We start from the raw sequence: 23,393 nt of genomic DNA on the forward strand, positions 1-23,393 counted from the left end.
CAGAGGTCCAGCATTTGATTTCCAGCACCCACCTGGCAGCTCACAGTTGTCTGCAACCCCAGCTTTGGGAGATCTGACACCCTCACCCAGGCACACGTGCAGGAAGAACACCAATGCACACAAAATGAAAATAAATAAATAACAAAGAAATGAGGAGTGTGTGTTATATGGCACTCAGCTTGGGGAAGGCCCGCCACACATCGGGAGAGCATGCACACAGAATTCCACAGAAGGTGGTAGGCCCTCAGGATTTGCCCTTCCTTCTGTCTCAGGCACCCTCCGTTAGGGCAAGGATTAAACTTCCACCCATCCAGCTTGGGAGGCAGAGGCAGGCAGATCTCTAGATCTGAGGCCAGCCTGGTATACAGAGTGAGTTCCAGGACAGACTTCACCCACAAACCATTTTTGCCTATTTTTTTTAAACATGATTCTAGGTGTGTGTATGTGTGTGTGTGTGTGTGTGTATTAGGCAAACAAATGGAATAGTTAATAAATCACAAGAAATGGCTCGGTGGGCAAAGTACTTACATTGCAAGTGGAAGAATCTGGGTTCGAATCCCTAGGACCCATGTGATGTTGGACAAGATAGCCCTTGTAATACCAGTGTTCCTGTGGTTGGGAGGTGGCGGCCAGAGGCTCACTGAAATGCCAGCTAGCTTGGAGTGACCAGTGGTGGTGAATAATGAGAGAAACCCTGCCCTCAGAATGTTGTGAAGGGCTGGCAAGATGGCTCAGCAGCTAAAGAGACTTGTTGATAAGCATAATGACCTAAATCAATCCCTGGGACCCACGTGGTGGAGGACGGGAACTGATTCCCTAACAGCGGGCCACAGGAGGCTCCACCCCCACAAATAAAAACATAAACATAATTTAAAAAACAAAAATGTGAAGGTGGAAAACAAAACAAATGAAAAACAGAGGTGAGGTGAGGACTGACAACCGAGCTTGTCCTGTGACCTCCACACATGCAGTGTGGCAAGGACACACCGGTACTCCGCACACGCACGAGTGCGCACACACACACACACACACACTTAAAACAAATCTGCTGGGCAGTAGTGATACATCACTAATAATCCCTTTAATCCCTTTAACATCACTTTAATCCCATCACTTAGGAGGCAGAGGCAGGCAGATCTCTGAATTGAAGGCCAGCCTAGTCTACATAGTGAGTTCTAGGACAGGCAGGGCTACATAGAGAGGCCATGTCTCGAGAAAACAAAACAAAATTTATTTGAAACCAATTATTTGGTTTACATACAATCTTACCATTTATTAAAGATGAGAGCAAATTTGCATACTAATGGGATGAAAGCACTGTTTAATTTTTACATGAAGCATCAAGTCTTGCCTGAATATTTGATACCGCAGGGGATCACGGAACATCTTTAATCTTTCAGAGTTGGTTAATGTGTGCATTTTAATTTTTACACTTATTTGTTTGTATTCGCATGTGCATGTGTGTGTGACACGTGTGCCACAGTACACGTATGGAGGTCAGAGGACAACCTGCATGAGTTTCTGTCCCTCTACGACGTGGGATTGAACTCAGGTTGTCAGATTTGGCTGCAAGCGCCTTTATTCCCTGAGCCACCCAGCTGGTCCTTGGTGGATACTTTGACTTTCTGATTGTCGGTGTTGACTGAGCGTAAGTTTAAGGAGCTGGGCTCTAGCACATCCGTCAGTTGCTTCTTCCTGGTGAGGAAAGTGAGGACGTTTGTGGCATTCCGGCACTGGGGTCAGGGGAAGACCAGGGAATGTAACACAACCCAAAGGTGTGCAGCAGTCGGTGACCACATGGATTTGCACTGTAAGCCCGTGCTCTGGGGTGGCTCCTGCACTCGCCCAAGCCCTCCAGGAGTACCCTCCCCCACCCCCATGCAGGTTCAGGTTCAAGAATTTTGTCCTCAAATGGGACAAAATTAAGGACAGTGGTGCTTAAACCACAAGGGCTGGCTTCTAGTGCTGGCCGCGTTTTTTTTTTTTTTTTTTTTTTTTTAAATCACTGAGTTTTTCTTCCTCAGGCTCCTCTTTGGCAAACCTTGACCCTGGCTGCTGCCCAGAGCTGGGCAGCACTCACAGCCAAGAGACAGCAGAGCGCTGGCCACTATTGGCAGGCTGCTGGATGCCCTTCATCACGCTTAGGGGTGGAGCTGGCCTTGATGACTGTGTGTCTATGGCCCAAGTCGTCCCCATACCATGGGAGGAATGTGTGTCTCAAGGAGACTCCTGGCTTGTGTCAGAATGTCACACACTCCTGAGAAGCTTCCAGACGTGTGTCTGAGACCATGTGTGGCAGCCTTTTCTCTCTCTCTCCTTTCCTCCCTTCCTCTCTCTCTTCATCCTTCCTTCCCTTTCTCCTTCCCTTCTTCTCTCCTGCCCTCCCTCCCTTGCTCATTCCTTTCTTCACCTCCTCTTCCTCTGCCCCTTCTTCCTCTTTCATCTCTGTCCCTCCCCCCCTCTGTTTTCCTTCTTGTCTGCCCCTGACCCCCACATTAACAAGAAGTTAACCCTCATACAGTTTAGCAGTTATTCCCATGCTCTGTGATTCACAGAAAACAGCTCAGAGTTCAGAAGGGCTGAAGTTTGCATGAGAACACCTCGGGAAGGCCAAGTCCTGATAGGCAGCCTGACTTCAGAGCTTTGGACCAGAGACTGGGATGAGGCAAGCTCATTTTAAGAGCTCAGCCTGCATGCTGCTGTTGCTCCCAGGGAGCAAAAACTAACCTCCCACGGACTGATAGATGCTTCGCCATCTATGTTCTTCTACAGTGGTCCAGAGGTTCCTTCATTCCCATCTCACAAGGTGGCTCTTGGAGGTTGAGCCCCTCAGAAGCGGCAGGGGCAGGATTCGAACCCACATTCCCATCTTCATGTAATCACCTTTCCTCTGCTTTCCAGAACTGACAGAATCGGTGTCTACTGGGCAAAGGGGAATCAGGTCCCAGCCCTTGTACTGGTGTGGACACATGGTCCCAAGGAGGCCCAAAGAAGCTAAGCCACTTGCCTCAGTTCACATTGTGAGTCCATTAAGGCATCAATTGTCCTTGCCTAGACTGCTGTATCAGTCAGCTAATGATGGGTAACAAGCTGCCCCGAACCCCATCGCTTTCATATGACAATCGCTGATCCCATTTCACTCACCCGTGCTCTGGCTGGGTTCTCTCCAGTGGGGCTGGCTTCCAGTCCCCCATGAGGGAGGAAGCCTCCCTCTCCAGCATCTCATGCTTCAGCGCATGAGCACACGCAGCACGCTTTTTACTCACGGTATTTTTAACCTGTGATGGGTTATCAGGAAGTGACCTTCCATAAATGGAGAAGCATCTGTGTGGCCCAGGAAAAAAACCATGGGAAGGTGCACTGTCCTGTTGGAGGCCAGAAGGTGCAGGGATTAGAAGAGGGGTTCCATAGGGAGTTTGGGGGATCCCACGGAAGATAATATAGAAAGGAAATGTAACGACTCCAAGGAAGCATAGAGCAAATAGCTCGTCCCTGGGAGATAGAGAGCTCGTCCACCGAGGGCCCAGCTGGTCCACAAAGGGATGCGCATTTGCTCCCGGAAGCAGAGAGCTTGGAGTAGACATCCAAGAAACATTGCCCCGCAGGGAGGGAATGAACGAATGAAATTCAGCCGCGCTCTAACTACGTACTATTACAGTCGTCGTTTCTCAGATGAGGGAACAGGTTCAGCTGTGGCAGGCTGGCTGATATCACAGGTCCAGGGCCCCTTCGCTCTCACCTCCTCTAGCCTCACCAGGATGGCATGTGAGTGAGGGGGAGGAAGGAATCCATGCCCCGATCCCCACACTGGGCAGCGCTCTGAGACCCAGACAGGTCCAGTCCACCTGAAGACTTCCTGCGCACACTGGTTTTGTTCCGCCCACGGCGCGCAACCGCCTGACTTGCTGACACGAAGGTGACATTTCACAGCACTGACAGTAGTCAGCCCTTTGTGGCTGTGACAACATTCCTAGGTAAAGCAACATAAGGGAGAGAGGGTTTATTTGAGCTCTCGGTCTCAGTGGTGCGCGGGGGTATGGGGATGGGGTGGGTGGAGGGCTCCTCCAGCTGTGTGATATCATGTTCAGATGTGAATCTGTGCAGGGCTCGGTGCTCCAGTGAGGTCACAGGGCGTGGTCTCATCACTTCCCTGGTTCTACCTCTGAACCCTGATGCATCGGAGACGAAGCCTTCAAGCCAGGAGCCTCCTGAGACTCGGTATCTAAAGCAGCACAGGCCCTGCCTTGTGCCAATGGCTTAGCCTGTGGCAAGTGTGCCATGCCCAGGTGACATCCATTGCTCAACCCAACAATTCTCATTTGCCATTCTTACTGTCCTCATTTCATAAATGGGGAAACTGAGGCACAGGCCTCTTGATTACCTGTCTATGATGCAGAACACCTCTTTGCTTCCCCTCTCTTCCACTCTCTTCTTTAGGACAGACGTAGTGTCCAGAGGCGAATGACCCTCTCCCTTCATCTGCTACTGAACCTTGGCAATGAGAGAGGCCAGTATGAGTTGGCTCAGGCTACCCTCCCCATGCTCCCACCCTCTGCCCTTCCAGTGTCCTTGACCCTGTGTGCAGAGAGGTCACTGTCTCATCTGTATGGCTCCTGCAGAGAGCCTGAGATGGTTCCCAATGCATCACCAAGTGGCGGTCACGCCAGCGCTGGGGTGTCATTTCCATCCATCTTTCTCCAACTGCGGCTGTCACGGAGCAAAGGAGGCCTGGTAGGGGGAGGAGGAAGAAGATGGATGGGGTGGGGTGGGGGGCTGGGAGGAGGAGAGATGGGAGTGGGGAGGGGAGGGACCAGAGGAGGAGGAGGGAAGGAGGCAGGAGGCTAGCAAGGCCTGGGAGAGCTGGGAGAAGGTGGCATGTGGGGACTTGTTTTCTGGGTGGAGGGAGCTTCAACCCTGAACCCCAAGCTGTCTCCAGTCCCAGTGAGGGTGCTTGCCAACTGGAAGGAGTAAATTAAGGAGGGTTCTTTGAGTCACTATGGATTCGAGGCCTGAAGAAGACAGGGTGCTTTCATCAGGACTGTCTGCTAAAACTCATGTACCCCCATGCCCAGCCTCCTTTTCTTACTTAGGAGGTCTCCTGCGAGAGGGGGAGGGCGTCCCTCTTGGCCTTGGGATTCAGCATCTGATTTACAGTCATGTGAAGTAGGTGCTGTCTCAGCTGAAATGAACATTGGGTCTAAGGGAGAAGTGAGCCAGGAAGTCGATGTAGGCCAGGGTCACTGGGCAACAGAGGATGGTAGGGATCATGGCAACAGAGATGTACACGAATGCCAGCTGGGTCTATCCTTGAATGAGGAATACCCAGTGGAATGTGTTTCCAGAGTGATGCGTTGTGGATGTAAACATGTTTTGTTTTGATCCCAGGTGTGGGATGTGGGATTCAGATGGTCCACAGCAGCAGACTATTTGTCTCATGCAGGCTCTGAGAGGGGCTCTTTGCCAGCTGCAGATCATTTAAATCTGAGGACTCTGGAGAGAGAATAAATGCCAGGGCCCAGAGAGAGAAGGGGGCTCTGAGAAAGAAGGCGGCTGCTGATGTCTGCCCACCCCCACCCTCCCCACCTCTGCTGCTCCTGGATGCTGTTGATGCAGTGTGACAAGAAGACGTTGGAGGTATCCTGAAACAAAGATTGGACTTGACCTTGGGAACCTGAAGACCCTAACCAGCAGGAAGTAGCTAAGAGAACTCCACCCCTGTCCCCACTAAAGTTCCTTCTCTCCTACCCAGTGTTGGGGTGTTGGAAGGGTTTGGGGTGGAGTAGGGAGAAAGAGACATAAGAAACCCAAATAAAACAGTTTAAAAAGTAACGTCTTCAGTGATGGGTTGTGTTGGGGAGCTTGCTCGGTAGACAGCCTACTACATAAGCATGAGTCGCCATCCCAGTGTCTACATGAAGCTTCCTTCCAGCATGGCTCACATCTATAGCCCCAGCACTGGCGGGGAGGGCAGCCACATCCCAGCCTAGCCGATGAACTCCAAGCTCAGTGAGAGACGCTGCCTCACAAAATAGACACCTAACTGTGAGCTCTGACCCACCCCGGTAAGAGCACACCTGCATACATAATACAGCATGCACACAAACATGCACCACATGCACAAACAAACCTCCGCATAAATGCAGACCTGAAGTATAGAGCACCTCTGTTTGAGCAAGAAGTTTGAGCACTCATCCCCATCCCTAAGCTAAAGAGATAAGTGAAATCATGGAAGAAGCAAGGGGTCAGTCTTAGGGTTACTATTGCTGTGATAAAACACCTTGACCGAAGCAAGGTGGGGAGGAAAGGGTTTACTTGGCTTACACTGCCATATCACTGTTCATAAGTGAAGGAATTTAGGGCAGGAATCTGGAGGCAGGAGCTGATGCAGAGGCCATGGAGGGGTGCTGCTTACTGGCTTGCTCCTCATGGCTTGCTCAGCCTGTTTTTTTTCTTTCTTTCTTTCTTTCTTTCTTTCTTTCTTTCTTTCTTTCTTTCTTTCTTTCTTTCTTTCTTCCTTCCTTCCTTCCTTTCTTTCTTTCTTTCTTTCTTTCTTTCTTTCTTTCTTTCTCTCTCTCTTTCTTCCTTTCTTTCCTTTCTTTCTTTCTTTCTTTCTTTCTTTCTTTCTTTCTTTCTTTCTTTCTTCTTTCCTTTCTTTCTTTCTTTCTTTCTTTCTTTCTTTCTTTCTTTCTTCTTTCCTTTCTTTCTTTCTTTCCCTTTCTTTCTTTCTTTCTTTCTTTCTTTCTTTCTTTCTTTCTTTCTTTCTCTCTCTCTCTCTCTCTTTCTTTCTTTCTGATTTATTTTTATTTTATTTATTCACTTTACATCCTGATTGTAGCCCCCTCCCTCCTCTCCTCCTGGTTCCACCCTCTTTCCCCTCCCCTCTCCCCTACTCCTCTGAAAAGGGGAGCTCCCCCCACCCAATCCACTCCAGCACATCAAGTCATATGAAGACTGGGTGCAACCTCTTCCACTGAGGCCAGACAAGCAGCCCTGCCAGGGGGTCATGATTGGAAAAAGAGTAGCCTGCTTTTTTTGTAGATCCCAGGAGCACTAACCCACAATGGGCTGGGCCCTCCCCCATCAATCACTAGTTAAGAAAATGGCCTACAGGCTTACCTGCAGCCTGACCCTAGGAAAACATTTTCTCAATGGGGCTCTGTCTCTCTGATGACTATAGCTGTGTCAAGTTGACATAAAACTAGCCACTAACAACAGGGTCTAACCAGAACCCTTGCCAGTTGATTCCATCTGCAGTATCCTGCCTGTGTCCACCAGGGCTGAGACCCCTGCAGCAGAGGGGTGAGGGCCCGTTGGTTTGTCTGTATGGCTCAACCTTCTGGTCACATGGGCAAAACGAGGCAGCCATACTTGATGTTCTGGATATGCTGTCCAACTCTCAATTCACCTAAGCAAGTTTCACCACTCCTCATTGTCCGATCAGTTTCAATTCTGGGGTAGTCTGTTTCACAGCATGAGCTGACTAATACACCTCTAAAACCCCAAACCATCCTGCCTCAGGACCTTTGCCCTGGCTACTTCCAAGGCTCTAGAATAAAAGTGATTCCCCTACCCTCATTTTTCAATTCATGCATAAACCAACACATCTTGTCACAAAGGTCACAATTTTTTTTTTTTATTACCTATGGCTCTGTCTCTCCCATTTAGCATCAGCCTTATCAGGCTTTGTCTATCTGTCTCCACGGTACCTGGAATACCACAGGTGATTAGCAACTATTTGTTGACTGGAAGAAATAATTTGTAGTAAGAATAATAGATTTTTAAAAGCTAAGTGTTATGGCCCTTACATGTACAGAACCAGAAAGGCTATGGCGGGACCATTGTGACATTTGGTTACCCCTCACTGCATTTAGTGGGAGAAACGTGCTGCATCCCTGGTTGAAGGACTATGGGCAGTGGCCAGCAGTCAGCACTCTGCAGGAATCCTGCTGGGGTCATCTGCCCACGTGCGTAGTCATCAGCTCGTTGTCTCTCATGTGAGTCCTGCCAAACTCAGAGAGAGCTTCCAACCTATCCATGTGGCAAAGTCATAATCCTCCAAGGCCTCTCCATGCCACTAGAAATAACAGCAAAGTTTGACCTCGATCCACAAACTCCTTGGCTGACCTGGCTGCTGCCTGCCCCTCCCAGGGCCAGCTCACTATATCTGGCAGCTCACTCCATCCTCACTTTCCAGCGCCTGCCTCAGGGCCTCTGTGCTTGCTGCTCCTTCTGTTGGGTCACAGTTCTCTGGCTCCTGGCATGGAGAAGTCCAGGCTGCCCTTTAGGCAGGCCTTTGTTCAAAAATCATCCCTTCAGAGAGACCCTGCATGTTCACTTTGGTCTTCTTGCTAAATATTTTTTTAATTGTAGCACCTGTTTCTGCCCATCAAAGTGTTATTATAATTTGACACTTTCTCTATGTGTTGGCTTGATTCCTGTCTGTCTCTCTTCCAAAGACCACCAGCTCTAGAAGCTCAAAAACTTTCCCTTGTTGTTGGTTAGCATTCTTAGTGCAGGGAATACCAGGAACAGCAGGTGCTCAGCAAACATTACCTGGATGGATGGATGCATGGGTAAGTGGATGCAGAAGTGAATGGATGAGTGAGGGGATGGGTGAGTGGATGGGTAGGTAGGTGAGTAAACGTGTGAATGAATGGCTAGATAGATGAATGGCTGGGTGGGTAAAGGGATAGGTAGGGGAATGGGTAAGTGAATGAGTAGATGAATGGATATAAATGGATAGTTGGTGGATAGGTGGATGAATGAATGAAGAGGTGGGTGTGGGGGTAAATGGGTGAGTGGGTAGGTCAATGGATGGATGAATGAGTGGATAAATAGATTGGTAGGTGGCTAGATGAATGGATTTATGGATAGATGGTAAGTAGTGGATGGATAGATGGATTATTGGGTATGTTGGGGGTGAATGTATCAGTAGATGGATTGTTGGATGGGTGAATGTATGTTTGGGTGTTAGATGGGTAGATGGATGGATGGATGGATGGATGGGTGGGTGGGTGGGTAGATAGGTGGATGGATGGATGGTTGGATGGATGGATGGATTAGTGGGTATGTTGGGGTGAATTTATGAGTGTATGGATGGATGGGTGGGTGGGTGGGTAGATAGGTGGATGGATGGTTGGATGGATGGATGGATGGATGGATGGGTAGATAGGTGGATGGATGGATGGTTGGATGCATTCTCTGTATTCTCCAGCTGTGGTACTCATTCCTCAGGTTAGAACCTCTATTTCTGGGCTTCAACAGACCTAGCTTCAAGTCCTGGCATTGCTACTTGTTTTGTGTAGAAGTTGATAAATCTACTCTCCCTCATCTGCTAAATAAAAATATTAGTCTACCCTTGGCAGAGTCCCAGGAAGGACTCAGAGAGGCACTGTGTGGGAAGACAGCATGAGGCTAAGCAGTCAAGTGTTAGAATTCTATCAGTCCTACACCCACTCCCTCATCAGTTCTACCTGTCTCCCTCTCACAAAGGGAGCTTAGCACCTTATGTTTAAAGGATTGACTGGAGAGTCTGGGGACTGAGAACAGCACTTGCCACTCCCTTAGGGATCACTAAATAATATCTCTCTTCTCTTCTCAGACCAAGCCTAGGTGGGTGATAGGGCTCATGGAAAGCTAGGCAAGCGACACAAAAGAGAGACTGAGGGGCAGTGGGCCAGAGAGAGCTAAAGTTCATCAAACTCAGCCTGGGGCTTTAGATTGGATTTTAGCTGTGTGTCATTGGGCAGCAACTTAACCTCTCTGAGCCTTATTCCCTCTTCCATAATGCAGGCAGCCCTTCTGAGAGGGTTGAAGCTTCAGCACATTTGATCCCCTCAAGGGAGAAGGAGCTGTTTGCTCAGGAGGCCTAGGCGTCCAGTCTAGGACCTACGGCAAGGTTGATACTGAGGAGCTCAGTTCTAGTAATTGTCCTGATTTTCCCTCCTCCATGGAGCGGACAAGGACTGGCAGCCTTTATCCCTTTTGCCTTGCCAGGAGCCAGGCAGAGCTTGCATTCAAATGGGGATGATCATTTCTTGATGCAAGCTTCCCCACCCTCAGGGCACCAGTTCTTGGCAGCCAGCCTGGACACATAGCCCTGCAATCCAAGTAGAAGACACCCTCACTGTCCTATGGGGTTCCGGGACTCCTGGGGGCTCACAGCAAGGGAGTCCCAGGGAGCCTTATGTGGTGGAAAGATTAAGAGCAGGCTGCTCCTGCAGAGTGTGGAGATGGAGATAAGGCCCTCGGACGCCTGGACACCCGTGCCTATGTGCATCTGCATTTGGCCCCTGAGGAATTTCTTCTTTAGAATTTGCCAAGGAAGATTCCACAAAAGGACTCGGGAACTGACTGATTGCTGAGACCAATTGGTCTCCACCCATCTCTACCCTGCTCTGGCCTCTGAGCTGCTGGCCCTGTGTTTCCCAGACTCCCTTGCTTCATGAGGTTAGCTTCCAGGGTGTCTGTGGTGGGGGTTGAGGGATTTCTTCTCTCTCTTCCTTAATTCTGCAGCATGGCTGAGACAACTACCTCAACTTTTCCCCTTGAATTCCTCCCCCTGCCCCCCGCCCCCCGAGACAGGGTCTCAATATGTAGCCCTGGCTGTCCTCAAACTCACAGAGATCTGCCTGCTTCTGCCTCCTTAGTGCTGGGGCTAAAGGTGTGCGCCACTACACCTAGCCTATTTTCTTCTTCCTTCCTTCCTTCCTTCCTTCCTTCCTTCCTTCCTTCCTTCCTTCCTTCCTCCCTTCCTCCCTTCTTTCCTTCCTTCCTTCCTTCTTTCCTTCCTTCTTCCCCCTCTCTTTGTCTGTCTCTTCTTTCCTTTCTTCTTCCCTCTCTGTCTCCCTCCCTCCCTCCATTCCTTTCTCCCACTCATGCTGAAACCCTTCTTTCTCCCCATAAGTCTTTGTTAGCTTCACATCTTTGTTACTTTTTTGTGGCCCACTGGGTTTACTTTGGGCTTGCCTCATGAGCATGGGCAACTTACTGTGGCTATACCACGGAAGAAAATGACCTCCTTTCTGATAACTACTAAGTGCCTTGTTAGCTCCCCAGGAAGGGGTGAGGCCTCCAGAGTCCCTCTCTTACCCATGATATTTCCAGTAGGTTCTTTTACCTGTCTCTATCTGTTGAATTCACTAAATTTGAACCATCTGGGAGATGAATTTTCATCCTTTTTGACAATCCCAGATGGTTCAAATTTAGTGAATTTCCTTCAGTCAGGCTCCTGTGGGGTGCACCCCACCTGCAGTACCCCCAAGAGTACTGTTTAGGAATTTTGCTCCAGCCACTGCAACATGACAGGTGGCACTTTAGGGTTCTAACAGTGGAGCCACATGTAACTTTTAATTTGCCCTTCTTCCATGATTTGCAAATCTATGCTGCAGTTCAATCTGTAGCTATGTTTATGTGGCCGGACCACTGTGGAGAAGCCAGGAAAGCTTCACTGATGGGCTGCTCTGTGCATTTCCACGTGGCTGGGCGGGGCTTCCTCACAACATGGTGGCTTCTGGGTAATCAGACTTCTCATGTGGGATTTGGCTTCAAATTAAAAAAAAAAAAAGTGGAAACCATTATCCCTCTTGCAATCTGGGCTTGAAAATTTTGTGACATCTTGAAGGTGCTTCCTCAAGATCCAGTCTACCTTCCATAGCGGCATGAAGAGACAGGGCTGAGGCGGTATGACACGCGCATGTTCTCCAGGTTTTCATGGGAAGTTTTGTTCCCCTGACTTTCCTGGACTTTCTGAGGCCTACAGGTGTAATGATATCGGTGACACCAATGCCTATAGAATGGTCTCTGCACACCAAATGTTACATTCATTCAAATATTTAGCCATTACTATAATCCCTTGTGGTAGATCCTATCATTTCCCGTCCACAGACAAGAAAACTGAGTCACTAAGTGTTCTTATAAAGAAGAAAATCGATTTTACCAATAAACACTCAGGAGCCAGATGCTAGGGTGAAAACCTGCAGCTCAGAGAGGCAGGGAAAGCACATAGCTGACCTTCCTACTCAGCTGATATCACATAAGGAAAAAGCCAAAAAGCCAAAGCCCCTTCTCCTTCCCCAGGCTGTCTTAACTACCCTTCAACTCAATGTCCCCCCTTTCTGCTTACTCCCTGTCAGCTGGTTTCTTGTTTCACCTCTTGACCTAGGGTTAACTTTATTTAATTTGGATTAAAGGTGTGTGTTAGGACTGAGCCACACCAAACAGGAAACAAGTTTTGACAGTTCATAATTTCAGAGTTCACAATGGAATCAAATGTTCTGCAAACAGCAGAGAGATTCACAAAATTGTACAAGGTTAGACAGATGGGTAATGGTAAAGGTAGGGTTTGAACCGGCAGCAGTCTGTGCTCAATCATTGTACAACAGATTGCCATAAACATAGTAATTTTAAATAAGCATCTATTCTTTCACGACTTATGTGAGCCATAACTCCGCAAGTAGCTTGGTTGGAGCCTCTGGGTCAGGGGCTATCACAGGCTCCAACCAGTATAAAAGTAACATCAAGGGTCAACTAGGGAGAAGCTTGCTTCCATGTTTGTTCGTGTGGCTGTTAGTGAAGGCTCTCACTAGTTTTGGGCTGGATACAACGATTCCTTTGCTGTATGGATCTAGTATTACCCATAATACTGCAGCTTTTATCCCCTAAAGCAAGGACATGGAAAGAGAACAAATAAAACAATGATTTTTATTTTTCCAACTATGTCTTTGGAATGATACCCATCTTTTTTTTCCTGCCGTCTGTTAATCAGAAGTGAATTACTAGGTCCATCCCACCCTGTGGGGACTACTGGGACCGTGTTGGTGGTAGCCATCTGAGAGTGGCCATCTTAGGAGCTGACTGCTGCTGTGGCTTGTACACTATGGCTGTCTTCAGTGATGATCAAGTTGCTTAAATGTTCTGGCTTTCTTCCATAGGTTATTATATTCTTAAAAGCCAAGGCAGATGCCCCGAATGTCCCACAGAGTCCCTTAGTGTTGGTGGCTGTCCTCCATCCGATAAGAAGCAAATACAGAGACTGTATTTGGATATGGATAGATCTGGTTGGAATCTTCAAGAGAGGAGTGAGTGCTGGTTGAGAGAAAGCATTAGAAAAAAAGCTGAGCACATTATTTTTCCTGACAGTCTACAGAAGACAAAGATAGACCGAATCTCCTTTCTTTGTGGGTGTGCTAGAATGGCAGGGCAGGAATTCTCACTGGCTTGTGGTCTGGCTTTCATAAATTCCTGCGATGAGGGTTGGGAAGAGTTTTCTTATCAAAAGGTTGTGAGGCACACACTCCCGGAGTGTGAATTTTTCAACCTGCTACTGCAGATCCCTTTGAGTTCATGACAAAATGATTTCTCTCAGCTCTCAGGCAGGCAGCCCTTGCTCAGTAGGGTCATGGTCACTTTCTGATCCCCTTGGCTCTCAGATATGGAGGGAAGGAAGGATCTGTTTGTTTTGAGGGCACAAGCCAGGATCCTTGCAGGGGAGTGTTTCCAAGAAACAGCCTCCAAACTCCTAAGATGGTGGCCTTGTGTTTAGTCACAGGAAGGCTCTCTCTTCAAAACTGTCTTTCCCATTCAGAACATAAGTTTGACGTTTCTTTTCCCACTGACTGGGTCACAGTAGAACTGTTGTCTCCTCAAGCCATCACCAACTCCTAGATTTTCTCTGGCTCACAGAATAGAGAATGATGTGATGCTGGACCCAGTCAGGGTGGTTTCAGAAGACACTGATTTTTACAATATTACCAGTGGCTTCCCTTGCCAACTGGTGTGATACCTGCACTGTAATCCTGATCACATCCGATGGTTCCCAGGTCCATCCCAGAACAAGGGAGCTGTGGAGAAGATGGCTTGCTCAAGGTCTTCCAGAGGACTCAAATGTAGCCTCCTTTTGCTGCAGGAGCCAGTTCTGCCAGTCACTGGGTGCTCCTTCCCTCCCACAGTCCTTAACGCAGTATGCTCGGGTGGGGTTAGCACATCTGTTCCCTGGCAGAAAGGTGGGCTCAGCCCTTGCTCTTCCTGTCAAAGGCAGCTCATGTGATCCTCTATCCCCACCCCCCACAACCACCACCATCCTGTCCTGCTTCTGTCCTTAGTATGTCTTATTGCGGGTCTCAGGGTACCAGGCTTTCTTCTCTATGTCAGTATCCTCAGTTTGAAGTGGTTGGGTGTGAGTGCCACAGCAGGCAGCTATATTGTGCACCGAAGCAGATACTGACATGCTAGTACAAGGGTCAGCTGGGCATAGCACCTGTTTCTGTCTGGCCATGGCTCCATGTGTCTGAAGAGAGTTCTGTTTGCTATGGAGGAGGCATCTCATGCTGCAAGGTGGTCCTTTTTACATTGGCTCCTGGCTTGGGTCTCAGCACTTCACATGTTGGACCTCATCCTTCGTATGCCCATCTTCATGAAGCCGCTTTATTCCACCTGCCCTTACAGGTGAGTGGGGCAGATCTTAGTGACAGGAGATGAAGAGGAAAGGATTTAATCCTGTGATTCGTCTTCTATCCCAATTCCCTCAGGGCTGTTCTCAACAGCCCTGAGGGAGAAGAAAGCTGGGTGCTGAGAATCAAAGAGTCCAGATCCACATGGCCTCGGTCCAATGTTTTGGTGAAATATTGAAGGTTTGGTGAGGGAAATGGGAGTGAGGTAGGGTGAGGGGGAGAGGAAGGGAGGAAGTGTGTGTGTGTGGGAAGGGGGTGGGGGTTGAGGGCCTACAAAACAGACAAGAGCAAGCCAATTAGATTCCTGTGGATTGTGTCTATACTAGACCCATGTTCAAACAACATACAAAGACATACCCAGAGCCAGACACATAGAGATCAGTTTTGCTTCCTCCCTGTAAAATCCACATTTCCACACGGACCTCTGACCTTACGCCTCTCACAGGGCCAGTGACTCAGAACATTTGAAACTAACCTGCCTCCCAAGGGTATGGGGCGTGGGGGTTGCTTTTCAGATACACGCCAAACATATTCCATGGGAATCTTCCCTGTAGATAATCTTCCTCTGTCTTCTCTAGCCGTGACCACTATCTATTTTCTCTTCATCAGCACCCACACAGGGAGAAGAAATCAGACGGAATGCACATCTGGTTCACCTGCTTCCTCCCTCCTCCCACTGCGGAGGGGACACAGTGTCCAGCTTTTACACCCAGGCTCCCAGGCTTGCATTCACACAGAATACACAGGTGAATGTGGGGAATACACAACCCTTACGTACACTTTAATGCTTGTGAACACAGAGTGGAGACACAAACACAGGCACACCACACACATAACATGTACATGTACACACACACACACACACACACACACACACACACACTACAAGTCTTCCCTTGACTAATTACTCCTTCGTGTGTGTGTGTGTGTGTGTGTGTGTGTGTGTGTGTGTGTGTTTCCCAGCATCCCCCTGGCAGGCACACGCCGGCCAGCCACCACTTGAATTAGCACCAAAGGATTATGGGACCCTGGGCCATTAATCTAGGTGACAAACAGGACTCAGAAGGCATATTTGCACCCCGAAATTGAAAAGATTAGGACATATTTGTCAAGGATTGGTAGGGCTTTATCGCCTCCACGGCAGATGCTGTTAAATATTCATGAGCTGCATAAGTGGGAGAAACCCTAGCTAGACCCGGCACTTTCAGAGGCGCAGGGAGAGGCGGGAGAGATTTATCTGAACTCAGCAAGGGCTGAAAGGCAGGGGCTCCTGTCCCTTGCTTCCAAGCAGGGTGTGATGCATCAGGGGAGGGCCCACAGACTTCTTTGTGAGGGAGGAGTCGGGGCTCAGGTGGACCAGGCTAGGCTGGGTGACTGGAGGGGGGCTCTTGTCTTGATGTATCATGAGTGATTGTTTACCGCCTTCTGGCAGCCCCAAATAGGCAAGAAGTTCCCCAGGGGGGTACCCCGGCCTTCCTCAGCTCCCCATCATTCTGCCTCCCCAGTGTCCATCCCAACACTAGTACAGTCAGTGGTATGCAGCAGGTGATGTGTCCTTCTGAGGAAGGAGAAAGAGCATAAAGGTGTCCTCCTCTGGACCTTAAGGCTGGTTTTGCAGGTACAAAAACCACGGGATTATGGAGTGAGAGAGGGATCTTGGACTGAGCCAGGAACACATTTTGGTCAGAAAAACTTGAACAAGTCACTGGACGCTCCCCATGCTGCTCCTCCTCCACCTTGAAAATGGACAGAGAAGCAACACTGTTGTTAAAGGGTTAAATAAAACTGTTGGTGTCCAGAATTCAGGAAATGTTCAGGACCTGGCAGCCAGTGTTTTAGGAAGACCAGTTTGTGGTGGCCTCTTTGTGCCAATCACCACCCCTACTTGGACAAAAAAAAAAGGTGAGGCTGCCCTTTCCAAAAAGCTAACAACAAACCTTTAATTCAAAGGTAAATGAATCAAAATTAGAAATGCTCGTCCTCAATTTTGCTAGCCATATCTCAATTGCTTCCACAGCACTGTGGCTGTCATATTGGGTAGCCTGGATGTGGGCTGCCATATTGGGTAGCCTGAAAGTGGGCTGCCATATGAACAGCCTGGATGTAGTCTGGATATGGGTTGCCATTTTGGCATGCTTGCATGTGGACCCTTGCCATGGGTGCAGTACATTCTACTGGAAAGTCTTCAGAATGATCCCATTATCGTGACCTACCTAGCCCCACAATGCTGGGTTTAATTTGTACCTTTAACTCGCATCTCTTCTCAGGGTTCTTGTCTTGATGCCTTGTGAGTGGCTATTTACTGCCTTCTGCCAGCCCCAAATAGGCAAGGAGTTCCCCAGAGAAGGGAGGGATAGAGGGGGTTGAATGTGTTTGGCAAACTATGTTATACAACATGAAAGCACTTCCTTTTCAGAGATCTTTACTGTAAAGACAGCATGTAGAATTCTCTACATGATCTGTGCCCAGAACGGTCTTCACCCTCAGAGTACATTATGGGCACAGGGTTCCAGGAATGCAGTTTGGGATGCAGTGAGGAGCTCATAAACACCAAGTGCCTTTCCTGTTGGCATGAACTTGTTAGCCATTTAATCACTTCTAAATCTTCAGAGCCCAACCCAGTGCCTGGTACCCAGGATGCCACACATCCATCCATCCATCTATCCACCCACCCATCCATCCATCTATCCGTCCCATCCCATCCATGCCATAGCGGACACCATCAGCCTGTCTATACCCTTGAAGCCTTCACTTCTTAGCAGGGAAGATGCCCTGTACCTCTGGGAGTTCTTCCTGACTGTGGACCAGGCTGCCTATCACCACCTCCTGAGCTGGACTACGTGGTCCTCTGTGTGGCCAAAACGGCTTGTTGCTTGTCTTCCTGGTTAGCAGCCATGGCCAGAAAAGCCTGTCTTGTCAGGTTGCTTATCACATCAAGGACAACCTCAAGATGTCTGCGGGTCCTGTCACATTCTTACATAGATAGCCACTATGCGCCCAAGCCCACATGCCCACCTAACCCCAAGGATCCAGAGCTGGATTGGGGCTCAATGTAAAACCCTCTCTGCAAAACAGAATGCTGGGGCTTCAGGAAAAGTGTGGGGCAGAGAACAAGCAGGCCCACCGCTTGGCAGATTCAAGGCCTCTGGCAGGTTTACCAAGCTGTGTTTTTGTTTTTTTTTTCCCAGAGAAGAGGCTGCAGTTTACCTGAGGGTGGGGAGTGGAGCAAAACAAACAAACAAACAAAAAACCCTTTTATCAGAGCACAGGATGAAGAAGCCCAAGATAGCCAAGCCTGGGGAGTGGGTACCTAGAGGCTCTGTGCACATTGTCCAAAAGCGGAGGTTTTGATAGGAAGGGCCACAGGCCATCTTTCTCAAGGCTCTGGGGACTCATTGCAATTTCTGACAGTGGATCTGGTCCTCCTCCCCCACCTCCAATGACCAGAAATGATTTCTTTTGAAGCAGAGATGACACCTCCCCCCTTCAAGTACCTGAGTGTCAGGCTGCATGATGTCAAGCTTTGGTCTTCAGGACCATCTGGATTTAAGACAGGCTTGGTCACGTCCCCAGTGAGGGTGTGATGTGGGTGAGGGTGCAGGGAGCAATGGAACAGGGACAGGAGGGGTGGAGGGCCTTGCAGGATGAGCAGCGGCTTGCAGGATCCTGGAGAAGGGAGCAAGATGCAGCGGTCTGCCTGGTTTGAAGCTCTGCTCTGCATCCTTCCACCTGTTCCTGAGGCATGACCTCTCTGTGCCCCTGCTTCTGTAAAATTCGGGCACCGGTGGTACCTCTGAGTAGCTGGGTTTTCCTTTTAAAGACAGAGTCTCATATATCCCAGGCTACCCTCAGATTTGCTGGGTAACAGAGGATGGACTCGAACTTCTAAACCTCTTTGTCTCCATCTCCCGGGTGCAGGGATGACGGCATGATCCACCATGCTCAGGTATGCTATGCTGGGGTTTCCTCACACACACAAGCAAGCCATCTACCAACCGAGCTTGGAAACTTCTGCTAAAGACAGAAATGGATCCACACAAAAGCAAAGCAGAGGCAGACCAGCCCAGTTCCATGACTCTTCCAGGCATTTAATGGGTATAATTATGATTATTGTCATTCAGTCTACTTTAACCCCTTGGGCATAGGTAAGATGACCCAATCTTATAGAAGAAAAAATGGGACTCATGTTAGCTTTAAAGACTTTCCCACTGGTCATGCAATGGATTACATTTGTGTGTGTGTGTGTCTGTCTCACTGGTTCCTATCTGTCTGTCTGACTACTGGCTGCTTGTCCATCCTTAAACTGTGTAAAGTCCCTTGTCGCTCCTACCCCCTGGTGCGAGGCTGGAGAGAGAAGGGAGGTGTTTGATCAGCTTCAGCAGGGGCCAGACTCACATGGCCTCAGGCCAAACATTAGGCAAAGCCAGGAAGCCACCTCGGCTCTATCGATATCACCGTGAACCTGCCGACACAGGAACAGAGCCTACGAACAGAAGCCCCCTCCCCATCAGGCAAACTCCACCAGGCTTTGAGTCCCAGATGTTCCATATTGACTCTTATGGTAAGAGCAGAGGTCTGGAGAGATGGCTCAGAGGTTAAGGAAGAGCAGAGCCGGGAGTTTTGAGACAAAATGGCCCCACAGGATTATGGGGTGGGTGATTGCTTTCCAGACCCATTCTAAATACATCCTCAGCAGACGTCTTGTTTTGAATTTCCCACACCTGTGACTGCCCCTTCACGTCATTATAAGCAATGGGAGGCTAGAGTCAGATAAAATACTTTTTTTTTGTCTCTCCCAAAAGAAGAAATAGAGGTAGAGAGTGGGAAGGAGGACGCCCCCACCCTCAAGCTATAGCCCCATTGGGGCTCTTTCATCCAGGACCCTTGCCTCATGCCCCTTTGAGCCCACCCAGCCACCTTGAGTATTCAGGAAGAGCAAGAAGCCTGGGAAGAGGAAGCGGGAGGCTTTTCCCCCACCCTCCAGCCCTGCCTGCGACATCTGGAGAGCTCTCACCAGCAAAGAGTACCTTGATCTATTTCCCCTGGTAGTGATTTCAACGCCAGCAATAACAGAGATCCATCATAGCCTTCCAGGGCAGTGGAGGGTGGTGGGGGTTTGTTTTTCTTCTGGTGTGGACGGGAAGCTCTTTATTCTTTTCTTGTTTGGGGTGATGTCTATCCAGAGAGGCCATCGAAGCTCTGGGAGGAAAGAGTGTATAGGGACTGGGATAGGGAGCCGAGGGAAGGATGGAGCATAGGCTAGGCATCTGACCTCTGGCAAGGTCATGCCTCAGTTTGCTTCTCTCAAGAATGGGGCAAGATGCTGGGAATGGTAGCTCACGCCTTTAATCTCAGCACTCGGAAGGCTGAGGCAGGTGGATCTGTGTGAGTTCCAGGACGACCAGGTCTACATAGTATGTTCCATGGCAAAGCCAGTCAGGGCTGCATAATGAGACCTTGTGTAAAATAAATAAATAATTGAAAAGGAAGAGGCAGGGAGGCTGACAGCCACAAGCAGCCTTTGTTAAAGATAACACACCAATTGCCTCTGATCACGTAGGTTATAATGAACAAAGGCTTGTGCAGTGCCTGGCAGGTGTGTGGCCATTTTAAGTACAAGGTTCACATTGTGGACACTTTACCGGGTCGGGGAACTGTTCCACTTTTTTTCTTTCAAGACAGAGCTTCTCTGTATAGTCCGGGCTGCCCTGGACTCAATTTGTAGATGAGGCCAGCCTCAAACTCACAGAGATCCACCTGCCTATGCCTCCCCGAGTGCTGGGATTAAAGGCGTGCCCCACTGAGCCTGGAGGGAGCAGAACCTTCGTTTCTCATCTGTTTCCTATTTGAGGTTCAGAGAGGCTTGGTAACTTGCCTAGGATCACACAGCACAAAGCAGTTGTTGTCAGTGTATAAAAGCAGGTATCTTTGAATATTGACCTCGTCCCCTAACCACTTGGCTTCCAGTTCCCAGTGTGCAGCCCCTGTGGCAGCGGCGACTCTGTCACCTGGAATTTGAAAATGCGAATTCTCAATGTGTCCAGACCCAGGGACTCCTAAGCTCAGCGGGTAGGGCCCGGCATTGTTCATCTCAGCAGTCATCAAGCTGCGCTAAGCCTGCCTGGATTCGAGCCTCATCAGAGCTAAGAAAATGCAGAGCTGGCAAGGGGGACGGACTCAGTGAAGGTCTGCCCTTTGCACTCACATTCTTAGACTTCCCTCGCGAGAGCCAGCGCGGATGTGACGTGATGGGTGCAGCAAAGTGGGAACCGTATACACACAGTCTGGTACAGGTTTCCAGACTTGGATCCTGGTGTGTCAAGACAACTTCCCTTGCAAGCAGCCCCTGAGACAGACCTGCAGCAGCAGATGGCCTAACGGACTGTGCTCTCTGGTGAACTCCTGAAAGAAGAAGCGGGGTAACCGGGCAGGTTGAGCAAAGGGGGGAAGCTGGGCTGGTGGGGGTGGAGCTGTGGGGGTGACTTCTCGTTTCAGACATGGCCTGATTGAGTGGAAAGGAACCTGGCCCATGCACCTGGCTCGAGCAAGTCCCTGGCAATGCAAAAAGCCTGGGGAAGCATCTCCCTCCAATGAGCCCTTCCTGAGGCTTGGAGCCCTGGCAGCTGACTCTGTTCACAAGCCCCTGGGCATCAGAGCCTCAGTCTGGTCAGCTAATCTTTCACTAGGTACACCTGGCTATGGTCATCTGCCGAATGGGTACAAGGATCTGTGTCTTCTCTGCCTCCGACCAGGAGTATTTTGATAAGTGACATGGCCACGGTGATGGTGCGTAATTTATTGCCTGCATGTCATAGTTCTAGGCTGCACCGGGGGCTTCATGCACAGTGGCTGAAGATACAGTTATTCCTGTCTCAGAGAAGTTGACAGAGACTCAGAAAGCACCTGAGGTTCTCAGCTACCAAGCAGTAATGATGGACTTCCCGACAGCTCATGCTCAGTCTGGTGGTACCCTGGTGTGGGGAGCTTGTGTTCAGAAACTGAGCCCTGCAGGCATAAAGGGTGGGAGCAAACACACCAGCCAATGGATGCTGCTCCCAGTCTCCAGGGAGCCCGGGGACCTCCTCTTCATTCCGGGGAAACTGAGGCACAGAGCAGAAACCAAGAAAAGCAGCCGTCCCATGGGCTCTCAGGGGACAAGGCTCTCAAGGCCTTATCCCGGGCCTCCGGTATTTCCGGAGGCTGCAGAGTGACTAGGCACAGCCCTGGATGCAGCCGGGAGAGGCATTTATCAGGCGAGTCTCTTCACGCTCACCCAGGGTAGGAATGTAGGTAGATTCAGGCTGGCGTGCCTCAGGCTGGCTGGCTGGGCCTCAGACCTGAAGGCAGTATCCTGTTTTTTCCTCCGGCTACCAACTTGTTCAATTAAGACTAAAAGAAGTCGCTGGGGCTGCCCAGCTAAAGTCAAGAAGAGCCCACAAGGAAACCACACCCAGCCCGGTGCGCTTCTGCTGGCCCGGAGACAGCCACAAATGAAAAGAACTAGGAGGAGTCAGCAAGTGGACCCCCCGAGGGCCAAATCCAGCTCAGGGCCCACTTTTTAAATAAAGCTTTATTGGAACCCAGTAGTGCCCATTCACTTATAGGTCTTGTCCCTTACAAGGCATGCTGGAACGTCTGTAACCGGGGCTACAAGGCAGGAAACAGCAAAGATACTCACTGTCCAACATGTGACACCCAGTCGACATAGAAAGCTCCCTCAGGACAGGGGCTGGGGCTTGAGATGGGCTGAAAGGGAGCAGGCCAACATTGGAGCAGGTGGGGACCTCTGGTCTTGGACTAGACCTGTCCCTGGGCTCAATACAACCTTATGTCCTTCCCCACGGAGGTCTTGCTTGTGTGGTATTCCCAGGGTTGAGGCAGAGTGTGGAACCAAGTGGGCACTCCTTTAGTTGACAAGTGACAAATGTTCTGATTCTCTAACAGGATCCCGTGTAGCCTATGCAGCGCTGGGATTACAACAGGTGTGTACGGCCACACCTGGTAGTGCTGGGAGCTGGGGATTGAACCCAGGGCCTCATGAATGCTAGGCAAGTTCTCTTCCACTGAAGCACAACCCCAGAGCTTCTCCAGTGTGCCCTCGACTTTGAGGCCTTCTCTTATCTGGGCCTCACTTTTCACATCTGTAGAGTGACCACGATAAAAGTAAAAGTCTTATTTTCGGTCCTGTGTCTAGAAATCGTCTGAGTGTTCTGGATCCCCCCTCCCCCTTTTTTCCTTTTCCCTGTCTTAGAGGAAGGACGGGAGGGATTTGGGACTCAGGGTCTGACTCAGGAGCTGAGAGGAGCCGGCAGGGTCTGGTGGCCTCTGCCAAGAGGAGCAAAGAGACGATGACAGAAGTCAAGAGGGGCAGCAGGAGGGAGGTGGGAGGCGGGAAGGGAAAGACAAAGGCACGGGGTTGGGAGTGGGGAGCAGATGGGGAGGAGTGGCCCCCGGTGGGACGCAGGAGAACGGCTGGCCACAATCACAGGCCCAGCAGTGGAGCGTGAGGCCACAAGCAGAACTCTAGCTTTTGGCGGAGAATGAGACCCAGGGGCTAATGAGCCCTGGAGGTTCGCAGACCGCCTTCTTGTTAATTCCTGCTCCTGGAGCAGCCGGGAAGGCAGCGAGGGCCAGAGCTTGAGCTGGGCAGCTGGGCCCTCACCCAGGACCTGGCCAGCTGGTCGGCCCCCTGGCTGGGGCTCCACGCCAGGCCAGCGTACATCGTGAATCTGCTTGCCCACCTCATACCTTAGACTTGGGCAGGAGAAGTGGGGACCCTCGTATGGTTCGGTTCCTGGAGCAAGAGCGCAGGCAGCTGTGTGCTCGCCGGGATAGTGAGTTGGCTCAGTGGCTTCCCCATGAGGTCAGTGTCAGGAAATGGACCACATTCTGGAGGTTAAAAAATATTTCAGCTTTGGGTTGGGTACATTTTCTAGATGGTAG

At 49.9% G+C, this 23,393-nt stretch overlaps 1 long non-coding RNA gene across 1 annotated transcript; it reads left to right on the top strand.

The window, feature by feature from the left end:
* Positions 1-20,688: 20,688 nt before the first annotated feature.
* On the top strand, positions 20,689-22,033 carry LOC132653504 (uncharacterized). The gene is made up of 2 exons (XR_009591234.1): positions 20,689-20,869; positions 21,137-22,033. It is a non-coding gene; the product is annotated as an uncharacterized LOC132653504 (long non-coding RNA).
* The last annotated feature ends 1,360 nt before the right edge of the window (positions 22,034-23,393 follow it).

Source organism: Meriones unguiculatus, chromosome 4 (assembly GCF_030254825.1).
Source record: "Meriones unguiculatus strain TT.TT164.6M chromosome 4, Bangor_MerUng_6.1, whole genome shotgun sequence".
NCBI classification, from domain to species: Eukaryota; Metazoa; Chordata; class Mammalia; order Rodentia; family Muridae; genus Meriones; species Meriones unguiculatus.